Source organism: Miscanthus floridulus, chromosome 9 (genome assembly GCF_019320115.1).
Source record: "Miscanthus floridulus cultivar M001 chromosome 9, ASM1932011v1, whole genome shotgun sequence".
NCBI lineage: Eukaryota > Viridiplantae > Streptophyta > Magnoliopsida > Poales > Poaceae > Miscanthus > Miscanthus floridulus.
The window spans coordinates 84,328,802-84,334,679 of NC_089588.1; the positions used below are offsets into that span (position 1 = coordinate 84,328,802).

A 5,878-nucleotide genomic window follows, 5' to 3' on the forward strand; every position below is an offset into this window, starting at 1 on the left:
ACAGTGGTGTATAAAAGCAACCACAATGTTGCAGCGAAGTAGTCCATAAAAATAAAAATACTCTATCAGCGTGATCGTTTGGTCGTAAACGACGGTGGAGCCCAAATGTTTATCAGGGACCTCAAACACTGTGGATGTGGTCTAAATAGCAGTGGTAGCACGTGGTTGTGATCTGCATTCTGCGACTGATTTTAACTTAAAATAATATGAAAATCGCACCATAAAGCGCACAGCGCGCACGCCATATGTCCCTCGTCTATTCTCCGAACTCTGCGGTGAGCTCGGGGGGCCAATATTCATCCACGGCCAAGCGGCAGCAGCTGCAAGCCTGCACCTGCGAGACCCGGGCCCCCACCGCCTCCTTCCCTGTCCGGTATCCGGTCCCCTCCTCTCTCCTCCGCCTGCGCCCACGCGCGTCTCCGCGCGCGGACGACAGGTGTCAGGCATGCGGCCACCTCCCTCCTCCCCGACCGACGCCACCTCCCTCCTCCCGCCCCCTCCACCTCCCTGTTGTCATCTCCATCCTCTGTTTCGCCGCCATCCTGACGTCAGGCCCTGCCGCCACCGCGGTAGCACCAGCAGCAGGGGACACGGGCGGAGCAGCAGGAGGAGAAGGCGGCTTCATCAGGACCAGGACCGCTGCTGTCGCCACGTTCGCCATGGTATATGACCCCTTCTTGCTCTCCCTCTCTCCCGAACCAGTTCATGCTTGCTTCATCGCGAATTTGTTTCTTTCCTTTTCTTTTTGCGTCCCCAATCCTAGTCCTAGAAAAAGGCGTGAGCTTTCTTTCAGTAGGGGCTACGGCCACAGTACCAGTGAATGGCCGGCCTGCAGCACAGCATCACAGCGAGGAGGGTGAATTGCTCCGAACGTTTCCATGGCGCTGGCTGAGGATTGAGATGGTTCGTTCATCGTCGTTGACATTGGTTTACTGAATTACTTCTGAGATGAGATGCGTTGCTTCGTAGCTGCTGCTGCAATATACTAGTAATACGCGCCGTTCATAGCACGGTTGGCAGCGGAGGCAAAAGATTTTTTTTAGTATAAGAGCAGAGGCAAAGGGTAGGTGGTTGAAAACTTGCAATTGGATAGAGGTGCGACAGCTATAGGCTGCAGCATTTTGGCACCCAATGTTCGCGTAGCAATAGAATCTGCAGAAACTGACAAACCGATGGTCAGAATCAGCAGGGTCATCGACCGCGGGACAATGCGTACAGTAAACTTGATTGGACCTGCTGGTCAAGGTCATGCCAATAGATTAGTTTAATTGTTATGCTGAAATTTGTTATTGCAGCAAGGTCCCCTTTTCTCATGTAGAAGTTGACATTGTTCAAGGGGGAAAAAAGAGTAGAAGCTGATCTCAGGTATTCAAGGGGCGGATAGTACAGAGCTAGGTATAGGAGCATGATATAGACTTACAAGAGTGAATCGGATAGTTTCCATTGATATACAAGCTATAGTGGTTATACATTTCATGGTACCAAGTGGTTATGCATTTATAGTGCTACATAAGTTCTTGTATCACATCAACCATATTTTGCAAAGATTTAGTTTTCTGAACGTCAGGTGCCAAATTTTATATTGATGATAAGTGGCCCTGTAAGGTTTCTAACTACATCTGTTCATGGGCCATATCTCAGCATTTATGCAGAAAGGCCATGACTAAAGAGTTCTATGTTGATATAAATGATAAAATGAACAGCTTCAACTGATTTAAAACATAATTAAAGATTATTCTAACTACAGTAATCATTCATGTACTCATTAAACTTCGTTTGCATTTGAATTTAAGATTAGTTTTCATTCTCAATGTCAGGTGCCAAATCTTAAGACCATAAGTAGTTCATGTACAGCCTCATCTCATCAAACCTCTTATATCGCTATTGTTTATGTTTATTTGTTGTGGTACTCAGGCGTGGTCATCAAAATGTAAATGGTTTCCCTTACCAAACAGTGGGAGGTGTCCCTCGTATACTCTTGTTTCCAAATACCACAAGATTTGGAAGGCACGACTTTTCTTACTGTTAAATACTTAAATCTGATGCTATTTATTTCTGCAAAGCAATTTATCCTGGAGCGTTGGACCATAGCTTTGTCCTGTTCATTTTCAGGAAACGGAGCAATTTGTTTCTGCAAAAGATGTTCCGAAGAAAGAACCAGTTAGCGATGCCATTGCTTTAAAGGATTCCATGAAGTATTTTGATGCTGATTTCTTCAATGATTCAAAAGTATATATGAACTATTTTTTTTATATCCACATGAAGTAATATGTTAATGTTGCTTTTTAGTGCATGCTGTTTTCCTTGCTTGTAGCTACGTGAGATGGAAGATGGTGCAAAGGAATTCAATGTACCTGCATTCAGAGAAAATCGGAAATTGGTCGCGTCAGAGAATGGTGGTTTGCATAACCCTTCTGTTCTACTCTTTAAATCGTCATGGAGCAGTGACAGCATGACAAGTGAGACTAGAAGTTTCAAGTACCCTCGTGCGCCTTCTGTACATCGTCCAACTAATGATGAAGATATTGCATTTATGTCGGTCAGTTTTCTGGACCATCTTGTGTCACATGTTGATTATTAAAAATTATCCCTTCTCAAAACAATAAGCAATATCCATATGTCAGGTAATCGAGCTCGGAGAGCTTATTAGGACAAAGCAAATAACATCATGCGAACTTACAGATATATTCCTGAGGAGATTAAAGAGGTCAATATATATGTTTCTGTCTTCCGTGCATTCTTCATAGGATTTGTGTGAATGCAGCATGTGGCTCACAATTAACATATTTTAGTAATGCAACTCCTTGATATATCTATCAGGTACAATCCTGTTCTGGAAGCTGTTGTTACATATACTGAAGATTTAGCATACAAACAAGCCAAGGAAGCAGATGACTTGCTGGCACAAGGAAAATATCTTGGTATATATATAGCTAATCAGCCTGAGCTTCTAAAGCATTATCTACTATTGGCAGTACTTGTACCTTTTCCCTCAGGTTCATTTAGAATTATTTCTTGTATACATAGCTTTCATTGCAGCTGATTTTCATCGGGGTCCTATTTGAGTACATTCTATTTCAAGTCCACTTGAAGTTTGTGCTCATATGACTAATAGACTGACTGCATGAGAATCCGTGGTGTAAAATGTTGACTAGTGTCTTTTTTTCTCTGTAGGGTTAATTATGCCATTATATGAAGACTAGGGTATTCAAACTGAGTGTTTACTCCTTAGCCAATGTTTTGCACTTATGCTAAAAATTCACACTGACAAATCCTGACGCCAGGTCCTTTGCATGGCCTCAAAGATATAATTGCAGTACCACACTACAAGACCACTTAGGGCTCAAGGACGTTTAAGAACCAAGTCATTGATAGTGAAGCGTACGTGTACAAAAGGTTTGTTCTTTTTTTTTCCAGTTTATGTATCATATTTTAGGCTATCTCGTGATATCTGGGCTAGATTGCTACTCCCTCTGTTCCAAATTATAAGATGTTCTGGCTTTTCTATATACATAGCTTTTACTATGTATCTAGACATAATAGATATCTAGATGTATAGCAAAAGCTATGTATCTAGAAAAGCTAGAAAATCTTATAATTTGGGATGGGGGGAGCAGTTACTATCTTTAATGTCTGCCATCCTCCTTCAGATTGAAGTCGGCTGGAGCAGTCCTTGTAGCGAAGCTTGTCACAGGCTCGCTTGCCTATGATGATATATGGTTTGGGGGAAGGACACGAAACCCCTGGAACATCGAGGAATTCTCTACTGGCTCGTTGGCAGGTCCAGCGGCTAGCACCTCTGCAGGTTAGTTTATATGACATGTATGTGTGAACCTAGAAATTTATAAACTATTTACTGAACTCTGTGATTTTGCACTGCATTAGGAATGGTTCCATTCGCAATTGGTTCAGAAACTGCGGGATCCATAACATATCCAGCTGCTAGATGCGGAGTAACTGCAGTGCACCCAACATTTGGAACAGTTGCACGAACTGATGTCATGAGCATTTCTGAGAATTTGGTATTTATATGCGAACTCTTTGTTGGCATTTTCAGATTCCTGTCGATCTTTTGAGTCATGAATATATGAGTCTAAATTGCAGGACAAGCTGGGACCTTTCTGCAGAAGTGCAGTAGATTGTGCTATTGTATTAGACGCAATTCGTGGAAAGGATGCAGGTGATCCGTCATCTCGCGAGGTTGCTTTGGGTGATCCATTTCATGTTGACATCACCAAACTCACTGTTGGCTATCTTGATGACGCTGAGATGGAGGTAGTACAGAGCTTTTAATCTGCTCAGCTGTCTGTAGTTTTGTGTATTGATCATTCCTGATTTGCTCCTCAAACACGATACATATTTTTGTTGTTGTGATCATGCCAGGTTGTCCATGTTCTTTCCTCTAAAGGTGTCAAACTGGTCCCTTTCAAGCTGAACTACACTGTCGAATCAGTCCAGTCCATCCTGAACATAACGATGGACACTGATATGCTTGCGCACTTCGACAACTAGCAGCGGGAAGGACATGATGATGACTATGAGGCGGAAGACCAGTGGCCAGTAGAGCTTCGTCGTGCGCGGTTAATCCCAGCAGTGGACTATATACAGGTTATTTATCAGAGGAAACTAAGCTGCCCATTTATATGTCTTGACTTCTCCATTGGAGCCGAGTCACAGTGTTTGTGTTCTGAACTTCTGATGAACAGGCGCAGCGAGCACGGGGCAGGTTGATCAGAGAAATCAAAGACAGTTTCACAGTTGATGCATTTGTTGGCAACGTGACCGACTGGGAGCGCGTCTGTCTCGGGAACCTTGTTGGTATGCCTGTGGTCGTGGTGCCGACGGGCTTGAAGAGCATTGAGGACCCACCGAAAGGCGGTACAAAGAGAAGAACCACAGTGACTACAGGCGTATACGCTCCTCCTGACCACGACCACATTGTAAGCTTCCTCCGCTCATAGCCTCTTGTTCTTATCAGATGTCAGCATCAGTAGGGCAACCTGTCAGTGCCTCAGTGAGACCGAAGAAACCTGCCGATGCAGCGATGTGGCAACCATGGCTACCTGTTGTATTGACTCCCATTTCCTCGCAGGCTCTGGTGCTGGCAATGGCATACCAGTCCGTCACTAATCACAACAAACAGCGGCCGCCGATCGATGATCTGGGGCCAAATGACGGCATGCACAAGTAGAGCAACCTGCTGATGAGGTGCGATGATGATGGTAGCACAAGGGTCGTTATGGAAGCTGAAGTTGAAGACGATCAGTGGGCCCGTTTTTTTTTTTTTTTTTTTTTTTTTTTTGTAGAGTTGGAGGGCGAGGCCCCAGCCTTAGTATTAACCAAGACAGAAACAGTGTAGTTCAGATACAGCATCCAGTTTACTCCGAAAAGCCAAAGAGCAGCAGAAAACGACCCAAACCATCAAGCTAAAACTGACAACAAAAACGCCTATTACATATGCCAAACCGATTTGAATTGATAGAGATTGATCCACTTCTCCTCCGCAGCCTTCTCCATATCAGAGTGGTTCACCAGATGAGCTTTCACTTCAGCCGGCAGGTTGGCCTGCTGCAAGTCCAGAGCATGGTTGTAGAGGTACTTTTCCCAATCACCATCCACCTGGGCTAGCCACGCAGTCTGTGTGGTCTTGTAGCCAGGATCTATAGGTTCCCCAATTTCAACTTGAGCTCCAGATATTTTTCTTCCGGACAGAGAATACTCCAATCTTGGATCATCACTGTTACCTTCAGTAACAGGAGTCTCCCATCCTTCCAAAGAGGTGAAAACAAAGCTTGTTTCTTAGTTTCCAGAGCCCCAGCAGGGTAGCTCCACAAATCATATTATCAACTAAGCACCTAGAATTACTAAGCCACACATA

At 44.1% G+C, this 5,878-nt stretch overlaps 1 pseudogene; it reads left to right on the forward strand.

Moving 5' to 3' along the window:
- Positions 1 to 245: 245 nt before the first annotated feature.
- LOC136480199 (uncharacterized) lies at positions 246 to 5,665 on the forward strand (annotated as a pseudogene).
- Positions 5,666 to 5,878: the final 213 nt, after the last annotated feature.